The 25,923-nt window shown below is 36.5% G+C and overlaps 1 protein-coding gene across 1 annotated transcript in view; it reads left to right on the top strand.

Moving 5' to 3' along the window:
- Window positions 1–25,923, top strand: part of MYO15A (myosin XVA) — a 1,299,796-nt gene that overhangs the window by 1,083,624 nt on the left and 190,249 nt on the right. The window lies entirely within an intron of this gene.

Here is a 25,923-nt window from a genome sequence, read left to right as displayed (position 1 = left end):
TCCTGCTCAAAAATGTGGCGCACTACCTCTAAGAATGGGAAAAAATGGTCAAAATGTAACACATACTGAAAGCTTACTAACAACTTCAAGTTGGAAGTTCACAGAATGGTTAAACTGTGTTACTTAACACTTACAAAACATTATTTTGATGAATTAATATGCAAAAGTGAAAAATGTTATTATGAATGAATGTGTGATAGTCCCTTTCAATGTGGAACATGGTCTTTTTAAGCCGTAAAATGAGGAACATTTCTCATAATGAGTTACAATTAACAGGTATGTCCTCCTTTGAAGCAATCTAGAACATCCTCCATCTAAAAGGTTCCAGGAAGCATGCGTCATCAATAAAGTGTGTGGGGGGGGCAGATCTGTGTATACATCTATAAACTAACTGTATTTGCACAACCTTGTAACAAAATCTAATGTTGCAAATCATTTCCTACTCTTATTTACTAAAAAGGGTTATATTACCAGTAATAACTATAGTAAATAGTTTATCCATAACTTGCTTAAAATATTATCTGATTTGTCTAATTTCATGCGATAACTCTCAATCTCTTAGCCATATCTCTCAACTGTCCCTGATTTTCAGGGATGTCCCTGATTTTGATAGAAATTTTAGCTCTGTCCCTCTTACCGTCTCCTAAAACTGGTGACTTTTGGAGAAAAGGTGGTGAATTACACTTAATAAATAATGACAATAATTAAAGTTATAAACCTTTACTTCAGAAAATGTATATTCAAGTTCTCTTATTCTATCAAAATTTCAAGTTAATAGTACTAATATTTTGAAAGTGTCCCCAATTATCACTGATTATTTCTAGATTTGACCTTCATTCTGTGGAGATTTGTCCCTGATTGGTTGAGAGCTATGCTCTTAGCTCAAGAATAAAAAGAGAGCGGGGTGCAAAATCCCAAAATCATTTTAATAACCGATCCTCAATTAGCGAGCACTTTCTGAAGATAAGGAGTTTAACTCTCAAATGTATCTCGTTGTTTAGGAACTGCAAGCAAACCAGACAACAATAAGTTTTGTACGAAAAAAATGCAAGAAAAACCGAAGGAGGGGATTAAGATTGCCACCGTGAACCCACGCTAATAAAGTAAATGCAAACCTGTAGAAACAGGAAACAAAATGGGAAGCTTCTGATTTTCCATTTCACCTGCCTTAATGGAGGTATAAGGTCATAGACCATGAGCTAGCAGATGAGCCCAATGAAAAATAAATGTGGCACTCCCAATTCCCCTCCTAAAACATACATGTTATTATTACCCCTATATAATTAACATTATATTCTTCAATTAATATGTCAGCTGATTAAAAAAGATCCACATACCTTACTTATTGCACCTGCAAAGAACAGAGTACTTAAGACCAAAAATAAAACATGAAATAGAGGCACTGCTCACGTGTGCTCTTGCGGCAACAATAGGCCCTGGCCCACTTTTCAGTTCTTGAGATTTAGCTATGAAGTGCTGTAGCACCCTGTAATTATATCAGATATGAATAAAACTGTTTAGCTAGAAAGAAAATGGCATTCTTGCAAGCACGGAAAAATGACAAAAGCCAAAAACAGTATGGCAAAATGTAAAATGGGCATGGATAAAACACCCAAAAGATGGAAATGAAAATGTACATGAATCCATGCATCTCAAGTGTACCTCATTATGTGGATTGTTTTTTATTTTGCTTTTTAAAAAGGCCATGGTGCTCACAGTTTCACATTAAAAGCATCTGTTGCACATTTAGTATTAGGCGTTTATTTCAACTGATATCCATGATACATATTACTGAATCATATTAATTCATGAAAATAATTTTCAGTAAGTATAAAACAACACATTTAACTATCGTGGGACCTTGTTAGCTGAAGTTGTTACTAGATTATGTATTCTAAGTTTTGCCTATTTATTCCACATTTTTACACTACTATTACACATTTTCTAGATGGAAGGTTGAACGCTGTGAGTGAATTACTCCCTGAACAAAAACAGTTAATTGAAAAATGGGAAGGGGCAATTTTTGTTTCCCTGTGTACACAAATTAAAAAAGTGAAAAATAAACAGAATAGAGTATATGAACCATCGCTAAGATAAGATGACATTTAGTACTAATACATAGCAATTAAAAAGCAAAGCTTTATAAACATTCAGTGCAGAAAGTGACTCAGATTATGCCAGTCTAACAATGGGGAGGGCACATCAAAATGATAATGGAAGAGAACCAGTTAAAACAAACATAAGGGCAGAATAAAAACGACAGCAGAAACAGATGGATAAAAATACAATGTTAAGGATTGTGGTGAAGGTTAAAAAATCATAATACCACAGAAAGAGCTTTTACAATATGAGTAGTAATGAAATGCTACTAACCCACAAACAGTTGGGGTGTTCTTAAACAAAGGTGCCTAAACACAGAAGTGGGGTAGGGTTGGGTGCTACCTCACAGCTGTCCAGAATTTAACAGCATGTCCAGATTTTTGTCTCATATTTTCTTCTGTTATTCATAAAAGATGAGGTTTTCTGGGAAATCATTGAAAATTGCAGTCACTAAATAATATCAAGACATTTCAGTTTCAGACTTCATATCTTTTAGAAAGTGCATGCTAATGCAAAGCCTGTTATTCATAAGTTCATAGACGATTACTAGGCTAACAGCTCAACAGTCCTTCAAAGCCTAATCAGTTCTACCCAGATTTTACCCATTTCTTTCCCTAGGGGAAAATAAAGGTTTTGACAATTTTTACATACTGCCTCTGTCCATAATTCTAGCCATATGCTGTCCAATCTAGCAACCTTCTAAGTTTATAAGAGTAAGGTTTAAATGCTAATCCTGATTTTTGTCCTTTGTCCCCCTTAATGTTTGGCTTTGAACAGATTTGTTGAGCTAAGACGCTGTAACAGGTATGTTGACTGAGTGGACTTGTAATTTATACACTTTTATATGAACTTATCCCCAGTAAATGTGACCTAGAAGAGGAAAACTACATGTGTTGGCTCTATGGTGAAGAGGAATGAAACCCCAGGTGACCAGTATCATCCAATGTGAGGGCAGGGGTTTTGGCAAGGGCTACAGTCTACAATGGAGACTGGAGGTTCCAAACCTTCAGTTATTAAAGAGGATGGATTTGGTCCTAAATACCAAGGGAAAATTCATTGGGATATTGTGTGTGTGTGTATGTGTGTGTGTGTGTGTGTGTGTGTGTGTGTGTGTGTGTGTGTGTGTGTGTGTGTGTGTGTGTGTGTGTGTGTGTGTGTGTGTGTGTGTGTGCGCATGTGTGTGTATTTGATTTTGGATTTATCCCCTGCAAATCATCAGAAATAGACTTTTTTGGCAGACCTTCTAAGCAATTGTAGGGGAGTATGCTCCTTTGCTGGGGAAGGGGAAAACATGACAAAACTTGACTTTTATCAGTTTCCCTTTGACAAGCAGGAGTGATTCCAATAGAACACGCATTGCGGAGTCTCCATGGCTTGCTGCCTTTGGCATAATTGCATGCTGTGCACAGGGAATGGGACTGGACATTGGGCAAAAAGTCTAAACTGCCCCAAATGACAGTCCACTTTAGTACTGGTCTTGCCCAGTGAGCCAGTGAGTGAATGAGTTAAGAAGGGGCTTTATGGCTGGTGCAACAACAGCCAGTAAAAGAAAAAAAGAAGTTTGTATGTAAAAAATTAATGAAATGCAGATGCTGAAAAGGACATCTGTCTATTACTAGAAGAAAAAAAAGCTTGATCTTTAGGACAACAGACATTACCAAGAACTGTTTCCTATTTTTGAGTGACATAGCTCTCAGAAAAGCACAACACCCCCCTGCAAAAAAATTTCTCTGTATGATCTCTATTTTTCACTGAAACACTTAATATGGAGTGTGCATCATGGGCATGAACCCCACACCATCCCTCTGAGAGTTGTTAGCAGGTGCTTCCATATCCTTTATTCCTGTCCACCTGACAGCTCCTCTAGCATTTGGGCCTCTAATCGAACATAGGATATTTGGGTTGTGGTAAGGGCTTATCCATCTATGCCATGGACCTGCGCATATCCAAAGAATAGGACAGTATATTATTTGGGTATCGATGGCATGAAAGTACTTACCAGTGTCAAAAGGCCTTTTGGAGGACTTAGATAAGTATCTCAGCATTAAAAAGCAGATGCTACATGGGACAAGAGAACATACTTTCTTATGAATTCTGCCTGTAAGGCTGCATTGTGTGCATAGTTTGTATATCCAAGCAGCATTAAAAGAGGTGGTTTTCCAGGTAGAAGCTGTCACTATATGAAGGTAAATCTCTCATTGTCATAACAAAGTTCAAACATCAGGATCTTCATCTTGCATTCAGGCTTGGATAGATGGAGTATCTAACTGTATCCCAGTGTTAGCCAAGGCATTGACCCTTCTGTTTTGTCACTTGTCTTCTGGAACTATGACAAATAATGACTGGACTTCTATCTGGCTATACAAGACCTAAAATGTTTAATGATTTCAAGAAGATGCTGTTGTGAATTCTTCAACACCACTCAAATAACTGTCCTACATACAAAACTGAGTTCCATTTTAAATTGCCAACCATTTCCTCTGAGATGAGAGTGTTTAAAAATCCAGTGTATGATGCTATGGGTGTAATAAAAATCTGCAGTTGCTACTATTTTCTCAGTGGGGAATTTTATTATTTTTTCTCTGTCATTTAGAGCTGTTTTCTTAATAAAGGTTACTTATGACATGTATGGGGATATATCAGGTGGGCTGTGCAATACTCTGTACTTTGTTGCTTGTTTATCTGTCTTGATACTGCAGCAACATTCAGTAATGCATCTCTGGGCACTACAGCTGTCTTTCATATAAATGTAAGGCTGTATCCTCATTGTAAAGCACAGCATCTGTATCCTGCACATTAACGTGAAGCTGGAGCTTAGTTGTGAGACTGGGGGCATAGTGTCATGTACCTGCTGTTATGTATATCCATGTTGTAGTGTTGCTGTGAAGTCTGCATTTCACCTACACCTGGGTAATATAGTTGTTTTGTCTACTGTGTCTTTCAACGTCAGCAGAGTGGGAGACAAATCATTTTGTCTGTCACAGAAGACAGCAAAGACTTGTAGCACAGAGTAGTCAATATCCAGCCATCCATCCATCCTCACCCCTTTTTCCCATTTTGCACACTTATCTGTTACACTGAGCTATAGTCCTTGTGTCATTTGTAAGACATTGTCTGACATTGTCAGAAATGCAGCACAAAAAAACGGCACACAGGCAAAAGTTGAAAGATGAACCGTACTCTTAGGGACAGGATTTTAGAGCATGTTTATGATATTCATAGGAGTAGAGACATCAATGCTTTGGCAAGGCGTGTCAGAGCAAGAGGTACTGAACATTCATTTAAGTTCATTGTTTTACAATTATTCTGAATAACTGGGGTGGTGATATTAGAAATGTAACTGAGCAAGAAAAACAGAAGTGGATTCTGAGCTTAAATCTTATTGTGAACCAGGCTTGAAAGATAAAATGAGTATTAAGCCTTTCGTTAAGATTCGCCCATTGAATCATTGAATGGATGTTACTCTTTGGAGGCTTGGCTTTTTAAGCTAGCTTACTGGTTGAATTATTTTTTCCTGTGGTAGATGACATCATTGCTAATTAAGTTTACTCTAGTGTCTGACTGCTTGTACTGACTATTTAAACTCTTTGTTTTAACATGTTTTATTGTCTGAAGAAGGAATTTCATTCCGAAAGCGCTTACCTTGTTTTTTAAACAGGGTTTGTGTTAAACTGTTGGATCCTCAGCTGTGGTTATTTAGAGTAATTGTTTCTCTACATTGTCAGAAATGTTATCCTTCCTATTGTGTCCTTTCTTCAGGTCATGAAGCCAAGGACCATTGGCACCTCAGCTGTAAATGAAAAGGCTGGCAGTACCTTGTCCCTTGAGGGTGTTCTAAGCTCTCCTAGACTGGTAGGCCAACTTGATCTCCTGCGGCAGCCCAGTCATCAGTACAGTCAGAGGTATGGGAGGTAATGGACAATGTACTGCCCCAGTAGGTTGCCTCAACCATACATCTCCTGTAGCACATAGCAGATCCTGACCAGCACAGGCCCCTGTCATTATGATACAGGTATCAACATGATTCCATCAGAGTTCATGTAAGTGTAAATAACCTGAGAAGTACCTCCCTGGACTATATAAAGAGAGACATCATGGTGCTTTCAGACTATGTGTCTGAGACTGGTGTGCATTGAGCAGCATATTACCATCACTGAGGATGATGCCACAGAATGAGCAAAAAAATTATTGATTTCAACAACTGGCTGTCTTTCTGGTGTCATTGTAAGGGTGTTCAATAGTTGACATCTTGGGAAGCCATGGTTAACAGAACATGTTGCTTCGCCAAGGATGGAATGCATCTTTCCCTCTAAGCTTTTGAATACTGGTTAAAAGTTTATCCACCCCCATAGTGCTTTTTTAGGCAATATCAAATTGACAAACCTACCAACATGGCAAAATCAAGTCAACTAAACCTCAGAGTGTTACTGCTCAATAACAGGAGCCTAAATAAAAAACTACACTCTCTCCAAGCCCTCCTCATACTCAAAAATATAGGCATCTATGCAGTTATCAAGACATGGTTTAAAGCAATAGAAAGTACCTGGCAATGGAAGATGTGAGTGACTTTCACACTTTTAGACCAGTAGCTGCACAGACAAGCACTAAAGGTGGAAGTGTCTCAATAAACATCAATAACAAGCATATTTCTAGGGTGGTCAGACAGAATGACATGCTGGAGTTCCTCCATGTGCAGATCGCACCAGAAAAAATCCTGTACCATATCCTAGCCAGCTACTGGTCACCTCTAAGTCCCAAGAAGCTATCAATGCATACTTGCACCTACTGGAGACACTTACCATCCAACATAACACTCTACTCATGGGAGACTTTAATTACGCCTCTATAGACTAGGAATCCTACATGTGCTAAAATCTACAGGCACAGAGATTCCTGGACTTCATAAATACAACCACCCTTGAACAAGTAGTAGAGGTTCCAACATAATGATCTTGTGCTTACAAATATGGAAGAACACTGTCTCCCCATGTCTTGTCCTCCCTGTTAAGGTCCAGTCATAAAGATGTCTCCTTCACAATCAAAATCAACTCCATAAATCCTTTAAAACTAGTAACACTTAGGAACTTTTCCAAGGCAAATTACCTTTTATTAAGCAAGAGTCTGTCAAAATTCAATGCCCGTCCAAACTCCAAGAACACAACAGCCTATGCTGAATTGCTCTCAGAAACTCTGTACAAGTGTATCAATGGCTCCATAGATGCTGCTGTACCTACAAGAAGTAAGCTGAAGACTAGACCTAGTAACAAACCACCCTGGTGGCATCCCTGATTAAACAAGATATACAACAAAAGATACAAAAATTATGACAAAAATCAGTAAGGCTAATTCCCATTAAGATAAAAACTCTCTCGTCAAAGTAGACAACTAAGAGGGCTAATTTATTTATTTATTTATTTGACATTTGTTGACTAGGAATGCCTGTCTGAGCTTGCGTGCCTTTTCAGCAGAGGCCCAGGGAGAAAAGCTCCACAAAGTATTACATGCACCATAAAAATGTTTACAAACAGTAGAGTATACATGAGGTAAAATAAACGTGCATCATAATGCTTGGATTCCCACTTGTGGTATGAGAGTTTAAAAGGTGTTATTTACAAAAAAGGCAATAAAGCAATATGTTAAAGTCATTCATATGTCTCCAATACATAAGGAATTCCCATTTAGAGGGTTAGTAATTACAATTAATTCAGAGTTTAAGATAAAGAGTAATTAGGTCAAGTAAAGCCAGCTTTGACGTTAAGTTAACCTCCCAGGTGAAAGATAACAATAAAGCCTTCTACAGCTATGTCAAAAACCTCAAGGGCTGCACACAGCAATATGCTAAGTTAGTGGTTAATAGTGCCACATTCACTGAGCCTGGCGATATAGTAAACCTGTTAGAGGACAAATTCAGTTTCAGCTTTACTCTCCTATCACACCCAACCATCCCCCAAAAAATGCCCACAAACACAACCCCTCTAACTATAACTAGGGAATGTGTACTGGCAGTACTCACTAAAGCCAAGAACATGGCCTTAGAGAGCCCCAATAACATCCTAGGATGCCTCCTGAATAGTCTAAAATATGACTTATTAGGACCTCTGGAGTCCAACTCAAAGGGTAATTCAAAAGGTCCACAAGACAATCAAAGGCAGTTTATTCTCCGCTGGAGTCATTATTTAACTATAGTCTTAAAACAGGCTTTGTTCCATGTGAATGGAGGACTGTAACAGTCATCCCCTTTCATTATGGAGGACCTTCAACAGATCCTGGAAACTACAGACCCATTAATCTGACGAAAGTTTTTATTCTTGTTCTGGAGAGTTTGAAGGAATGGATGAGAATATAATAGATATGGAATGTTTGAATGTACAAAATGTGATAGATGTATCTTTTATTCCAACATATAATAAGTTTGTACGGCCTTTTGATAACCAACGGATTGCACAGTTCGGGTCTATGGTGAGGTTTGGAGGGGAGAGGATCTGTGACTGTGCTTCTTTAAATAAAAGAGAAGTGGCATATAATCTTTCGTTTAGAGAATGGCAGGCCTTGAAAAATTTAAGCGAAAGAAGGGATATTGTCATTAAACCCTCTGGTAAGGGTAACAAAATTGTAGTAATGAATGCACTTCAATATTTAAGTATGTGTAGAATGCACTTGGTCAATGTGGAAGTGTATGAAAAATGTACTATTGGTCGATATAAACAAGCAATGTTGGAATTTTAAAAAATGTTGGCTAGAAGTGTTAGGATGGGCTTTTTTAAGGAGAAGGATGCAAAAGATAAACTTTTTTCTGTTAACAGTGAAGTAGCTACTTTTTTCTGTTTGCCGAAAAACACAAGGATATACGGGAGCCACCGGGCAGACCTATTATTTCAGCTTGTAATTACTTTTTACATAATATGGGTCTAGTTTTACACAAGATTTTATTACCTTTTGTGAAAGTTGTTCCTACGTATATTCAAGATAGTTTAGATTTATTGCGAAAAATATCCCCGATAGTGTGGAAGGAGGACAGCTATTGGCTAGTCCTAGATGTTAAGAGTTTATATACCTCTATAACACATGAGGATGGTTTGAAAGCCATTAAATATTTTATGGGTGATGGTCCTCTTTCTAAGTTTACAGCAGATATGGTGGAATTTTGTTTAAAAAATAATTATTTTTTCTTTAATAATGAGTTGTATAGACAGAAACAAGGTACGGCTATGGGGGCAGCATTTGCCCCTATGTATGCCAACCATTTTATGTCTTATTTTGAAAAACATTTTTTATTTAAATTAGATTTTATGAAGAAATATGTGGATCATTATTTCAGATTTATAGATGATTTAATTTTTGTATGTAATGGAGGTTTTGAAGGAATAGACCAATTTATACAAGAAATGCATAATAATTCATATGGTTTATCGTTTGATGGACTGCAGAAAGGTAATAAGGTAATTTATCTAGATCTGGTGTTGGAAGGAAGAGTGGATGGAGGTATTTCCTCCAGTATCCACAGAAAATTTATAGATGGGAACCAATATTTACATGCAACCAGTTGCCACCCCCCACATGTGATTAGAGCATTACCCTATGGAGAGTTAGTTCGTATTTCCAGGCTGTGTAGTGAAGAAAAAGTGATAAAAGAAGAAATGGAACGAACTAAGAAGATGTTTTTGGGGAGAGGTTATGACCCTGAGATTTTACATCAGGCTCAGATTAGGGTCAATAAAGAACTGGAGGGTGGGGGTAGCATTCTAAAATATAAATATACATCAGTAAGGAGATATAATATGGTTGGTTGCAACCGAAATGGGATTAACAGGGATAACTCAATATATTATGTATCAGTATACAATACCAGCAGTGATGAAATGAAATCATTAATTGAGTATTACTGGAGATATCTGCTAGAGGACAGTTTATTGAGAAAGATTCTACCTAAGAAACCCCTTTTTTCTTATAAGAGGGGTAAAAGTTTAAAAGATATGGTGGTGCATGGAAGGTTCTATCTACCGGTGGTTAGTATTCCAAACACTTTGAATATAAAGGGGACATTGTGCTGTAATAAATGCAGTATTTGTGCTAATGTGGTTAAAACTTTTGATAACATCAATGGTATTAAATTTGAGCCCAAGGATGTTTTTACATGTAGAAGTAAAGGGGTGATTTATGCATTAAAATGCCCATGTGAATTGTTTTATGTAGGGGAAACTAAGAGGGAATTTCGTATCAGATTCACAGAACATGTTAAAGATGTTAAGAATAAAAAAGAAGATAAAATAATAGCTGTACATTTTAAAATGTTCCATGGAAGTGATGCAACAAAGTTGAAAGGAACAATTTTAGAAACTGTTAAGTGGTTTTATGAAGATGAAAATATATTAAAGCATAAACTATGTTATAAGGAAAGTATTTATATTTTAAAGTATAAAACACTTGTGCCAAATGGCCTTAATAATGATTTAAATTGGAAATGTTTGCTTTAATATGGAAAATAATTTTTTAATTGGTGTAATTGATTCTTAATTGAAAGTTAATTGAAGAAGTTTTTTTATATAAATGTATGAAGAGTGTTAAATGTTTTTTGTTACTCCTGGAAGGTGGTTGCACCGAAGCGCTAGAGAGTGGAAATAAAAGTTTTGTATGTGCCTTTGCCTTTGTTTGGTCCACTGGGTATTGTCGTTTTATTCCATTAATCTGACTAGTCTTATTTGCAAAGCTATGGAAAGAATTATCATGGAAATTATCAGCAAGATCCATCCCAGTATGGCTTTGTCAAAGGAAGATCATGATTACCGAATCTGGTGGACTTCTTTAAAACATCACTAAGGCAATGGATGAGAGGAAAATGGTGCGTACTGCCTACCTAGATCTGGTTAAAGCATTTGATACAATACCCCACTTGAACATTGCCATTAAACTTACTGAACTAGGTGTAAACCCATTTATGATATGCTGGATAGCTAGCTGGATCACTGATAGGACCCACGTGGCTAGAATCAGTGAGGCCACCTTTACAATGAGGCTGATCACCAGTGAAGTCCCTGAGGGCTCTGTGCTGGACCCATTCCTCTTTAGCATCTAGTTATCTGATGTCAAAGCCAATGTCAAAGGCTTCTGGCTAACTGAGTTTGCAGATGATTGCAAACTGGGAGAAGTAATTGAATCCTCCCCTCCCCAAGATGAGAACACCCATCAGGAAGGTCTAATACAAACAAATGATTGGTGCCAAAGCCACTGCTTAAAACTCATTACCAGGAAATGCATTATAGTACATTTTGGGAAGTTTGGCACCCTGGGTAACTACATCATCAATAAAACACCCTTAAAAATTGATTCACTAGTTAGGGATTGGGAAGTCATGTAGATAGTAACCTAACCTTCGACCAACATGTATCCAAGGTACTAAGAAAATCCTTCTATGTTGCTCAGCTTATAAGAAAGTCATGGCATTTAGGTCCAGAGAGGTCATCATACTACTGTACTTGGCCCTCATCATACCCATCACAGAGTAAAATGCCCACTTTGGTATGTACCTGACCAGACACATGATTGAACCTTTTGCACAGCTGCAAATCAAACAGCATCAGAATTTCCATTCTCTGGAACATATGCAGTTGGAATTGTGGGATTAGGAATCCATGTATAGGGGTATTTCATTCCTATCCCTATTTAACTGCAACTTAGACCAATGGATTTGTAATTGAAACTTCACCCCTGGTCTGTCTCCTATGTCTTTGATCGACAGAGGCAGTCAGTAAATCACCCCTACATAATTCAAATTTGTGGGGCCACATTTGTGTTGCATGGCTAGGCATATAAGGGCCATAGTGGTCATTAGCCTATTATACACATTAGACTTACAAGGATGTGGTCATCATCACCAGCCATCCTGACCCCTGTGAACCATCTTCTGGGTCAATGTGTTATCCCTGTAGGACAATTGGCAGTTAGCATATTGCCTGTATCCCTTTTCCCATCCAGGTGTATTCCTGTTGTGTTTTGTCACAACTCACCCCTACTGCATTGTGCACATCTCACATCACTCTTTGTTTACTCTCTCTCTCTTTAGCCCATGTCTCCTCTTGTTAATTTGTGCACTAACAGCCCTGTTTTTCTGTATTCTTTTATGCTTCTGTATCCCCTTCCTTTCCCTCCCTGTTAACTTGTCATCTTTCCCATTACCCCTCTTTCTCTATTCATATATGTTTAAAATACACACACACACACACACACATATATATATATATATATATATATATAGATAGATAGATAGATATATAGACACACAGAAAAACATATACACATGCATATATCTATGTATAGTCTTTTATATATATATATATAAATATATATATATATATATATATATATATATATATATATATATATATATATACATATATACATACATACATAGGGGATCTTGCTACCACAAAAATACTTGTCACCTGCTTTACTTAGTCTTCATTTTGTGCATATCTGTCAACTGTCCATAATTTTATAGAATGTCACTGATTTTGCCCTGTTTCTCATAAAGGTTTTGATTTTTTCCTCACGCATCACTGAGGATTGCAGTCAATAATGACAGACATTAGTCTCCTACTTCAGACAATGTGTGCTGTTGTAAAACCAGTTGTTCTATTAACTTTTTAAGTAATATTTAAAAACTGGCCTTGATTTTGAAACTTGTCCCCCTCCCCCACATTATTTTTGGCTATTGTGTGTACCTCTGCTTGTTGTAGTTTTCCATTTTCTTCCTTTAATGGGACCAGTAAAGTGGTTGTGTAACAGGAAGCTTTTACAGTAGATAAGTTATTACTGTGTGTCAGTTGACAGCCACACTAACTTGTGCCACTTGCAGCCTTCAATTATTATGAGGTACTGCGCGATCAAGCCCATGGCTGCTACCTTGCTGCATAACTTTCTGTTTGCTTCTTTATGCTTTAGTTGGCTTATAGCTCATTAGCCTTGCTCCATCTACAGCACTGACACAAAGCAACCAGCTCAGCCATGCAGCTTGCACCCGTTTATACATTCGTGTCAGCTTTGCACTGTAGTGTATTGCCGCTAAGAGGTGTGAGCCTTTCTCTGGCATGTATCACATATCTCCGAGACCTGACCATTGCGTATTTTTATGTAATGCATGAATATTTGTTATTAGTGAAATGCTGTTATTTTTATTCATTTGTCTATTAACTTATTTATGTAATATTTGTTATTAACCAAAAAACAAACCCGACTATAGACCCACTGCTTAAATTGAAAGCTCTAAAATGGTAACTAATTGGTATAATAAATGCTTTTGGGTTTTTTAATATTTAAAAGAATAACCTCTTTTAAAGTGAGGTTTTTGGTTAGAAAAATTTTAACTATGGATTTTAGGGTCAGTTGTGTAATATCACTTTAAATGCTGATTATTTTAAATTGCCAATTAATCCAGTCATGCAATGGGTTTTAAATTTATTTAAATGATGAATGTATGGTTGGTGTTTTTATCTGAGGAGGTTTTATATTTTGTAAAACTAAAGCACTTATTTTTTAATAAAGACTTTTATTTTAATTTTGTTTTTCATTTTTGAGTCTTAGTAGCCAGCGACTGCCTTCTGTTATTTTTATTAGTTTGGTGGGTTTGGTTTCTGGTTTGTTCCATTAGTTTTGTGTTACAGGGAGGTTTATGGCTAACAAAGTTCTTCAGTCTACACCGTCATTATTTATGGATAATTCCAGCATAGACCTTTCAATGGACAGTTGGCAACATGACTCTCCTTGTGCAGCAACTGTCCCAAAGATTGGATGACCTTGTCACCAGTCGTACTTTTAGCAATCCAGGGGATAATGGAGTGAATCTTAATAGATCAGCCAATCTTCCTAATTTGAAAAATGGGCATAGTATTAATGCTAATAATGTACACTCACTGACTCAATCACCTGAACCAGTGAAATTTCATCCCTGGGCTGGTGATGTGCCGGTTCTGGCAGATTGGCTTCAGAAAGATTATAACTTTGGTTCCACGAATGCCACAGCTTTGATGGTTGATACTTTGGCTGATTGTCTGAATAAATTTGATTACAAATTAGTGAAGCTGAAGAAGCTTCAACTTGAAAATGCCTACCTTCTGGAAAATATTAGGTCGCAAAGGGTTCTGAAAGGCCTCAGATTATGGTGCTATCCTACCGAGATGGAGAGGAATTCGTCCCTGCGTTGGGAACTTCTAGCCTTGTTTGATAAACAAGGATGTGAATATATGGAGGTCGTGGTCAAACATAACCTGAAATGGATTGAAAACTGATGGCTGAGGAGAGTGCCCTAAATAATGATATTATTCATGACTTAAGGTATAAGAATTTTAAAATGGAGAATGTTCATATCTATAGTCGTATTGAACAGCAGCTCCAGCAAATAAGGGCAAAACAAATTAAGAAACTAGAGAGAGATAGGGTTGAATATCAAGAAGGGATGGCCTACCCTGACCCACCAGACTCACAGCCTTGGGGGAAAAAGCATTCAATTTTTCTTCTTTTAATAATAATGGAATGAATAGAGTACAAAACCCAGCAAACTACTTTATGAACTGTAATGGTAATAACAGTAATACTCATAACCATAATCAGGCTGATAATGGGTCTAACTTTAATGATTTTCAGCCACAGAGATCCAAGCAACTGAGGGACAGACCAATGGGAAATGGTGGAACAAAGCACACCCTCGACAATGAACCAATGACAGTCCACCCATGTGAACAGGCCCCATTTTGTGAACGAGTGGAGGTGCCAACAGGGTTGGTAGCGGAGATAATTGATTTGTGTAATGACTCAGCGGTTAATCCTGCCTTGGATGTACAATGGCCAGTTTGTGATATTATTAAAAATACTGCCAATAATCTTAATGTCTTCAACTATTCAGAAGTCAATATAGACATGGCAAGTGCTGACCTTTTCTCAAAGTGCATAACTTTCATACCATCTCGGAGGATCAATGTCTCTGAAGCCTTGATGGATCTGAAATTGTTTCTGTGCAAATTGAATCTATCTTTAATGTTCAATGATGCTGAGAGAATGATGCAACTCTTTTAGATATCTAGCACTTTTAACCCACCCCCACATCCTACTTTGTGTGTTTTCAAAAGGATTTGTGAACTTGATTTCCATAATTTACTGTGTAAGCCATCTCAAAATACACGCACTAATAAGTCTTCTGAAGATCTTCATCTTATTGAGTACATCAAAAGTCAAAATGTGAGACTAATGAAACCATATAAGGGGGATGGTTATCAATAATGTCCTATGATGACTATAAAAGACAAATTTTAACACTATTGGAAGGAAAAGCATATGAGTTGGCCAGTAAGAATCAACTAAACATGGTTTATTATAAAATCAGAATTCAACTTAAAGATTTGTTTACTAATGGGAGGATAACCACAGAGGAGTTTAACTATCTAAATGTTGTGTCCCCATTGGTCCCTACCATCTTTGGAGTCCGGAAGATCCCCAAGGACATCCAAAGTCCCCCACTGCAGCCAATAGTGGATGGGGGGACTCAGTTAAGAGTGCCTGTGCTCACTTCTTGGATGACAACTTGAAACACCTTATTGCTGAGGAAGAGCATATTTGCCAAGATTCTTGGCATTTTTTTGGAAAAAAATCAGTGGTTTGGAATGTAATAAGAATGACATATTTATAGCTATTGATGTCTGTGATCTTTATACGGTCATCCCGCATCAGACTGGCATCCTGTGGTTTACTGAATACTTGTCCAGGAAGGGTATCCAGCAGGAGAAAATCAACCTCTATGAGGAATTGCTTGACATTATTCTTTTAAATAATTTTATCTTCTTCGAAGGGAATGTCTATTTGCAAAAAGAGAGGTGGCCATAGGCTCACCCTGTGGATTGCTTTTAGCCAATATAGTTATGCTGGAATGGGAGTTTTGATATATTCTGAACTGTAATTTTCTTCTCATTTCAGGTTGTGTTTACACTACCTGGATGACATCTTTATCTTGTGGAAAGGTGACAGGGATGTCATCACCGTTTTTCTTGAATATATTAATACGACTACCACATGTCTCTCATTTACTCATACTATAGGTGATGATAATATACCGTATCTCATCTTACATGAAAAGGATAATATGAATAATGTTTATATTTCCAGCATTTTCTGTAAGTCTACTTATTCAAATACTTTTTAATATTACAATAGCACTCATCCATATTCACAAAAAAGAACGGTCATCAAAGGGCAACTTGTCCGAGCCACACATATGACCACTAGGGATGTAGATTCTTTTAGAGAATGCCAGATGCTTTCATGCATGTTTATTAAAAGTGGTATTCCTTTGATTTAGTAGAGGAACTAATAAATGAGGTCAGCTATAAGAGGGAAATAGGCCACTTCCTCTCTATTTTACAACAAAGGGTTGTCCGCGGTGATAGTAGTTTCATTGGAATTTTTAATGACAGGATGGTACAAAATCCTGCTTTGTTTAACAAAGCCTTTATTACAACTTTTAATATGGATAGTGGTTTGATCCATGGTATTCTTTATAAGAACTGGAATATAATTAAAGAGGTTAAATCTATTGGAGAAAAATTGGGGGATAAACCCCTTATAATACAAGAAAGGCACGAATTTAAAGGCTATTATGGAGAGAAAAATCTCTACATCAAAAAAGTGCATGAGATGTAATTATTGTAAGTTTGTTTTGGAAGGTGAACAAGTTGATATATGTGGAAACACATTTTCAATTAAAGGAAGATTTGATTGTGAAACTACAGGCTTGGTTTATATAGAACTTTGCCGGTCATGCCAGTGCTTTTATGTGGGGAAAATGGAGTGGAAGATCCATGACTGTATATATGAGCATGCGTATGATATCCATAAAGGTAAAAACACTAATGCACTGGCAAAATATGTGAAGGAGTACCCAGATCATACTTTTAAATTTTTTGTACTTGAAAAAGTTACTCCTAGTGAGTGAGGGGGTCTCTGGTCAGTGGTTTTGGGAAAAAAAGAGACCTTTTTTGGAAACTATTTTATAAATTCATATTACTGGTGAGGGTTGAATGATCACATTACTATAGCCCCACTGCTTAAATTGAAAGCTCTAAGATGGTAACTAATTGGTACAATAAATGTTTTTGAAGTTTTTGATATTTAAAAGAATAACCTCTTTTAAAGTGATATTTTTAATAAACGAGTTTTAACTATGAATTTTGGGGTCAGTTGAATAATATCACTTTAAATGCAGATTATTTTAAACTGCCAATGAATCCAGTCATGTGATGGGTTTTAAATTGATTTAAATGCTGAATGTATGGTTGGTGTTTTTATCTGAGGAAGTTTTACATTTTATGAAATGAAAGTGCTTATTTTGTAATAAATTTTTTTTATTTTACTTTTGTTTTTCATTTTTGAGTCTTAGTAGCCACCAACTGCCTTCTGTTGCATTTAATATATGTTATTACGAGGGGTAGCAACATAAGTAGGATTATAACCACGTTATATGGAAGGAGAGAGAGAAACATGATTTAATACTTATAGAGTTTATGAATTTCAGTTTCAGTACAGAATGGTAGGATGGATCCCTGTTACTGATAGTTAAAATAAATTGTCATACTAGCGTTCCAAGTTGCTATTAAGTTAACCCTACAACAGGAGCACAAACATTAGGAATTCAAATTCTGCTCAAGTATGAAAAAAATTAATTCAAAGTGGAATTCAAGTCCCATGTTCACAAGGTGTGTGTGGGGTCAAAAACCTCAGTGCCAAGCCTTTTACCCATGTACCTTCTTGCTAACAATACTTATCTTCAGGGTCGCAGCACCTTGGCAAAAAAGAAACTTCCCTCACAGTCTCACATCTACAATGAGTGCTAACCACAAAAAAATAGCCAGGGCAGTCAGTGCATAGTTCCAAATGAGCGGTTAGACAAAATTTTATACCAATTGTTGCTTTCTCAACCAATGCTAAGTTTCTCACTGTTGTCATTACAAAACTGGCTCGTCAAATTACTCATTGTAAATATTGTTTCAGACCATTATGCAATCACGACACTTCCTTTGTTCAGACCTTCTTTTGATAATTGCTTTAATAAGCATACTTATTTCTATGCAAATAATCAGTATGATAATCTGATTATATTCTTTGATACTGTAACTTCTGTCTATTGTGCCAGGGACTGTTGAGTAGTCCACTTACCTGGTTACTAAAATGTAATAAATAAATAAGTTAAGCAAGTCATCAGTACAACTATTTTTAACTATCACTGGCATCAACAAGTAACAAAACACTGGACGGAATTCAGGAAAGGTTATCACCAGTGGAAGTCCTTCTTACCACTGGCAGTAAATGCTTCTGAGTCTTAGACAGCCCTATCACAATGCTTATCTTGAAGAGGAGCAGCATTGTTCTGAGCTTATTGCAAATGCTAATGAGGCATTCTAGGAGAGCAGCATATGGTAATTAACCGTGGGATCTGCCCCCAGAAATGCCAAGGATAAGTGATACATAGAACTGCTTGGCAGTGTAAATAATTACTATCAGCCACAGGAATTAAATTAGTCAAAAAGGGGCAACCTTGTTTGGTGCCTTTGGTTATGGGGATGCACTTTGAGGTGAAGGGGCCTAATTTGACGTATGCCAAATTATCTTTATAAATAGTCTTTATCATAGAGATAAAAGGGCTCCTTATCAGACAATCGAAACGCCGTTTCCGTGAATACAAAATTATCAACACATATTGCGTGAACTACATAAACACCGAATGTCCAAAACAGCAAAATCCAAAATCTTGAAGTGTTTTGGATGGCCCGTCTGCAGTATAGCTCCGTAAGGTAAGTGTGCAATAGGTATGGACCTTAGGGTAGGGTGCAGGTTAAGGTAAATGTATAGATAGGAAATGTATGTAAGATTTAGTGTAGTGTTAGAAGTAGGGTTTTGTTAAATGTATTTATGTGTATTATTTATTTTGTTAGGGGATATCTCCGTAGGGGAAGTATGTGGTAGTTATGAACCTTAGGGTTAGGGAGGGGTTAAGGATAGTGCATAGATAGTTGTGTATGTGGGGTTTGGGTAGTGTTAGAAGTAGGGTTTTGTTAAATGTATTTATGTGTATTATTTATTTTGTTAGGGTATATTTCCGTAGGGGAAGTGTGTGGTAGTTATGGACCTTAGGGTTAGGGAGGGGTTAAGGATAGTGCATAGATAGTTGTTTATGGTGGGTTTAGTGTAGGGTTAGAAGTTGGGTTTTGGTACTTTACTTTAGGGTTAGGAGTAGGGTTTGGTTAGTGTGTGTATGCGGCGTATTTATTTTGTTTGGGTAGGTGGTATGTAGCGGGTGGTGGGGTTGGCCGACTATGACTGTTCGATGTTTTAAATTTCGCGGTTTAGTGCATTTGGTCTATTCGTGGTTCGATTAATATGTGTCATTCTTTTAGTATTCGCTGAAATGGATTTTTGCAGAACTGATATAGACCCAGATAAAAGATATTGGAAATTAAACTACTTTTAATGTTTTAAACAAAAAACTCCCAGTTTACTGAGTCAAATGCTTTTCTATGTCTAGACTCCCCAACAAAGCTTCTTCATTTTCTTTGTTTAAGAATTTTTAATTTTATTTGATATTATCATGAATGTGCCTTTTATGAATAAACCCTGTTTGGTCATTATGAAATAATTATATAAGTGGAATCCTTATTTTGTCCACAAATATAGACATAAAGATTTTGTAGTCATTATTTAATAAGGAAATTGGTCAATTTACATAGCTGTGGATCTTTGCTGGATTTAAGAATAGAGGTAATTAAGGAGTATCTCCAAGAGGGAGGGATCAAGTTTTTAATTTGTACTTCAACCTGGGTGTTATGAAGTAAAGATATAACTGAATCTGGAAAAAGCTTATAAATCTCTGCTTTAATGCTATCTATGCCAGGAGCCTTGTTAGGTTTAAGGTTTTTTATTTTATTTTTGATTTCATTTGGAGTTATTAATTTCCTGAGAGTTGCGCTAAGATATTCTGGGGTGGCCTTCAAATTTAAAGTGATTAATTCTTGGGCTGTAACATTTTTGTTTATATTATCAGAATTATAATGTTTGGTGAAATGCTATCTAAAGGCTTCTAATATATCTCTGATACTGGAAACTGTCTTGCTAGTACCTTCAGGTAATAATTTTAAGATATTTGCCTTGCAATGTAATTGTGCTCTTAATGACAAATTGTGCATGTGTTTGGCATAAGAATTTAATTTCATTTTTTCTAAAGGTAAGTTTATTTTGTGTGCCAAAATATTTCTTGTTTAATGCATCTGTTTCTTTTTTTATTTGAGTTTGATTGTGATGACCTAGATCTCGAGGAGGTTAATTGAGATTGTAGGTTCTGTAGTTCCAATTCCCATCCCTTAAGTTTTTTTATTTTACCAGATTATAGTTTTACCATAAATATATGCTTTTAGAGCATCCCAAACCATAATAATGTTTGTTTCAGGGTTATTATTTGTCTCTAAGAAGTTTAATTTTGATAAAAACCATGGTTTGAAGTCTTTTAGTTTAGCGATATAGGCAGGAATTCTAGTAATAGTATTTAGTTTCGTGAAGTCTATTTGTATACCTAACATAAGACAATCATGGTCTGATAAACGACAAGGAAGGATAGTAAAGGATGTAAGCTTTAATTTTAAATCATTGGAGATAAGAATTTTATTCTGGTTTGAGTTTTAAATCTATGATCAGTGTGTGTATAACAGAGTGATTTGTTATTTTTAGAGTTATATGTATCATACAGATTATGAAAATGTATCCATTTCTTAAGAATTTTAGCAGTGGATGTTAGTCTATGTGGATGACTACTTGTATTGGAATTATCTAATAAGCAATTAAAATCATCCCCTAGAATAAGATTCTTTTTTGATACACTATCAATAAAATCAAGATGTTGTTTGACAGATGAAGCATCCAATCCTGGGAACTAATAAAGGTTAGCAAGCATCCAAATTCTATGATTCACTTTTAGGATAGTGATAGCTAGTAGTCTCTCAGGGTCTTCATGCTTATATAACATTTGAGGGGAGATAGCAGAGAGCTAGTACCGTATAAGTGTCTGGTTTCCAAATATCCTTTTCTGTATTTTTAAAGTGGAGTTCCTGTAAGAATACTATTTGTGATTTGTTTAATTTAAGGTATCTTTTAAAAGGTTTGACCTCTTCTTTGAATTATTAATGCCATTTATATTAAGTAAGGCTAAAGACAAAGACATGGTGACTTATATGATTAGTTTACCCAATGGTCAGTAGTAATTGATTTTATTATCTCAAAGCATTTAATGAATATTTGAGACTTCCGAACTTTGATTTGTATAAGTGACATGTTTGCAAAAATCGTGACTGTGAATATGATGTGATGTATATTTAATCAAGCCTGAGTGCAGAAAGAAACAACAAAATAATCATATTAAAAACAGAGAAATAAATAGTGTATTTCCCCAACACATACATGGAATTAAAAAAAATTCCCAGCTTGAAAGATGAGATCAAATCAATCAAACTGCTTTCCCAAACAATTGTGAACATACCTATCAGCTTTAAAATGTACTAGTAAGGAGACTTGTGTGCTGTAAACATACAATTGAACAGTTCCCACTAAGTTGTTAGTTAACCAACAGATTGTGTAAAAATCTTTGGCATAGTGTAATATGTATATAAAAATGCATAAATGATTGCTTGAGCATAGTTATTCATCAACACTTTAATGTTTGTTCATGTGTATTGTTCTAATCAAGTAAAAGCTGAATGTAATTGTAAAACGCCCCAAAGATTCCTCTTTAACATTAAGGGGCTTTACAATTACCTCAGTGAAATGCATTAGAGTATATTATGTTAAGGTGAATACATAATGTTGGACTGTATCTATTTTTATGGAATTAAATTAAAAGTTTCAATACATTGTTATCTATATTATTTGTAGCATAAATTAGTGAATAATCAAATCAGTAAAGGGAAAGTGTGGTGACTACATTAAAATGTGCTTAATGCAGACTGTTTGCAAACATTGCAAAAATAAAACTTCATATAGGCTATTCTTATAGTGGTAATAATGCAGCGTCACATAGCTATTAGGCATTATTAAGTATGAATCACTGATGATTATTACATTTCCTGTATTACGAAAACCTCTTTACATTACACTCTATTTCATCTTTTATGTATATGCAAATAATTTATTATGTGTGATTTTGTAACCATTCATCTTGCATCTGTTTATTATTTCTTTTACTTCTGCAGTCTTCTTAAGTTGCTCTTGCTTCCTAAACAATCTCAATTGAGGTGTAGCCCCTTTAGATATTTTGCGTATAACAGAGAAATCCCAACAGAGTTTGGAATAGAGATGCAAGTTATATGTTCATTAAGAAAAAGAATCTTATCATTCAGTAGGTTGTATCGATGTAACAGTGCTTGCCATTTTTAATTTACCACCAGAGACTTTAAATATTAACTCATGTATTTTTAATCTATGTTAAATCTAGTTGTTTACACTTTTTATTCACCTTATAAAAGAAAGATGATTCTTAGAAGTTTCTCTTGCTCAAGATTCTTGCATTTATAAAAGCTTCCATTTAGCCAAAATCTGCTGAATGGACTGGACGTGAGGCTACCATCTTAGTGTAGTTATCTACAGTATCATAATCACATTTAACTGTGTGCTTATTCACCCTAAGAGCTGTCAGCAAAAGTTCTGAGAAGTATTGTTTGAGAGTGGCACCCAGGACCATCTCACACATGTTCTTGTCCCCATAATAATGAAGCATGTGATCATTTTTTTTTTGTATGTATCTGCTTTAAAGTCTACAATTAGCAGATCTACAACACCTTCTTGCCAAAAAATGTTATTAGATGACACCCGTATAAACCCTCTAGCCTTATGCAGGAATAGGAAAAAGCTGTTAACCAGGCTGTGCTTTTCAAATATTTCTTCAGTCTAATATAACTACCTTGGCACTGATGCTTGAGGTTACAGTTATAACAAAATGTTCTCAAAAGCTTGCGAAGTTTGTTGCCAAAAGTATTACATAATCAGGAAACAGTACTACAGACTTTAAAGTGTGTGTATATTTATGTTTCTAAGTGTGGAAGCAGATGTATTTCCTGAACAGTAAGAAGAATGAAACACTAATGACTGGCATTTCTGACTGTAATCATTCATGATTTACAAAGGACTGGGAAATTTTTTGAGTCAACATCAGGGATGTTCTGTTTACTCATGGACAAGTAAGTGGCATGGCAGAGTCTGTGTGTGTGTGTGTGTGTGTGTGTGTGTGTGTGTGTGTGTGTGTGTGTGTGTGTGTGTGTGTGTGTGAGTGTGTGTGTGTGTGTAAGAATGACTGGCATTTCTGATTGTAATCATTCATGATTTACAAAGGACTGGGACATTTTTGAGGAAACATCAAGGATGTTCTGCTGACTCATGAACAGGTAAGTGGCATGGCAGAGTCTGTGTGTGTGTGTGTGTGTGTGTGTGTGTGTGTGTGTGTGTGTGTGTGTGTGTGTGTGTGTGTGTGTGTGTGTGTGTGTGTGTGTGTGTGTGTGTAAGAGAGAGAGAGAGAGATGATAATGAGGTCTTTCTCATTGCAGCTAATGCTTCCATGGAGTCCACAATCGTGCAAATAGGCCCTTTTTGCCACAGCCGTACCTTTCATGGTTGAGCCTGGTTCTGAATCCTGCCATTTGTGACAAAAGGGAAATACTGCCAGCAGATACTACCAGCCCAAATATCTGGAATTTTCTAAATAGCTATGTCATTTGGAAATATCATCATGATGCAATTACTTGCGTTACCATTATATTAGAACTGTATGTTATGTGTATATCAAACTGCTGGAACAGAAGAGATATTTTGTAAAGTACTGAGCTAAAATGTAACCACAGCATGCCCTATTGGAATAGAACAGGAATGAATGCACCTGCACTATTGTGCCTGTTTAGCTGTATATATTTTAGCAACAATAGAAATTGCACCACAAGAAGTTAACTTCAGAAGAATAATTAAGATTGAAGTACTTTATGGCTGGGCCATAAACAACAGAGATGTTATCTTTCAGTTTCAGTCCAACAGGAGACAAAATGTCTAGAACTACAAATTTTTTGTATTGTCTTTAAATGTGGAGGAATGTAAATTATTTTACAACTTCCACCATTTGCCAAAAGATGTAAAGTCTGTGATTTCACATGTAAATGCTAAAATCAGTGGTTGTCAGCCTTGGAACTGAAGTCAGATGACAAGAAATGACATCATGCTGCAAGCTATCCCAGCAGTAATATCTGGGATATTAATGTAAGAACTCTCTGAGAGAGAGATAGCATTTTGTATTTTGTCTTTGACCTGACAGCATCAGGTAGAACATCCAATCACCACATCTGCCTTACCTTACTCTGTAAGTAAATTAACCAGGGTACAGTAATTTCTCTTATATACAGTTAGAAATATAGTGAAGTACAGCTTAGATGTTTTCTTTATTTGAGACTGTCCTGCAATGTTGTTTTAAATATTTCCTGTGATTTTGAACTCTAATGTTACTGTGATGATTTAATGAGTATTTTCTTGTTCTTTTATTATTTATTAACTATATTTAAACCTATCATTGTGGCTGATATTTGTGAGCATATTTAAGTTCTGAGAGTACTTGCATATTTATTTGCTGACACTGTAGGCCACTCCTAATAGCCTTGCTCTTGGTCAAACTACCATTTGGATTAATAGGAACATTGCATAGTAAGACTGGACACCCTTTGTTTAAGGGCCTTAAAGTAGCTGATAAGGAGTGGCTGGTGGCAGGGGAAACTCCCTTATAGTCTGGGCAGAAGGGGGCATAGCAAGTAAACCTGTGCCAGCCTTTCCCAGGTGTGCAAGTGTATAAATCAAACCTCAAAGTGTGTGGTTGTGTCAGCTACTTGGGCAGGGACATGAAGCACTGGTTGGACAGAGAGGGTGCTGGAGGTCTTGGCTTGGTCGCTCAGCTGAGATCTCAACCCGATAGCTGTGCCAGTAGAGAGTCTTATTGGGGATCTGGAGAAAGAGGGAAAAACCAGCCCCAGACTGACTGACTGTAGTTTCTATGTGCTCTTAAGGGAAATTGCACTTGATGCAGAGAGCTGTATCTGGAAATACTGTGTATGTACTTGTCATCCTCCTAAGTGTATATCCCCCACAGTTGCTAGTGGTGATAATTGAGGCTCCTTGACTACTGGGCCAGTGTTGGTGCATCACACCATTATTTGCATGTCTTAGTGCCATTGGATTGCTTGAGATGTAATGTTATTTATGCTCCTAAGGATCATACATAGGATCCAGTGAATGTGAAGTAGTCATTAATGCAAACAAATCAGTGTGAGCGCATAGCATGAGTTTGTCTTTTGTATTCCATCCTAAACCTTGGAATTATTTTGATTTAGCTTGCTTTATGACATAGCCCAGCCATAGCCCAAGAGATGTAATCCCCCCCCCCCCCCCCGGGGTAGTTTTGCTTTTCTTTAGTTTATACCTTGGTACTCTGCAGCAAAGGGAAGCTAAATGAACTGCTTAAAATCATGCAGTTAGCTAACTGTCAAGCTTCATGGCATAAAGTAATAAAGTCCTGAGTACAAGCCAGCCAACTCATGTTAGATTATTGTCCCAGACAGCAACTAAGTGGGGGGGGCAGAACAATGATAAGGCAGATCCTTCTTGCTTCTCTGCAATGAGTGCTGTGGGTATGTCTTTGGGAACATATCCTCCAGTGTCCAGGGGGCAGTGTCCATCTTGGGGTTGGAAGATATGGCATTGCACTACCCCATAGCACAT

The sequence above is a fragment of the Protopterus annectens genome, chromosome 1.part0 (assembly GCF_019279795.1).
Source record: "Protopterus annectens isolate FY-2018-M chromosome 1.part0, PAN1.0, whole genome shotgun sequence".
Taxonomy (NCBI): Eukaryota; Metazoa; Chordata; order Ceratodontiformes; family Protopteridae; genus Protopterus; species Protopterus annectens.
The sequence above is the reverse complement of the archived record's forward strand: the minus strand, read 5'-3'. Positions and strand labels throughout refer to the sequence as shown.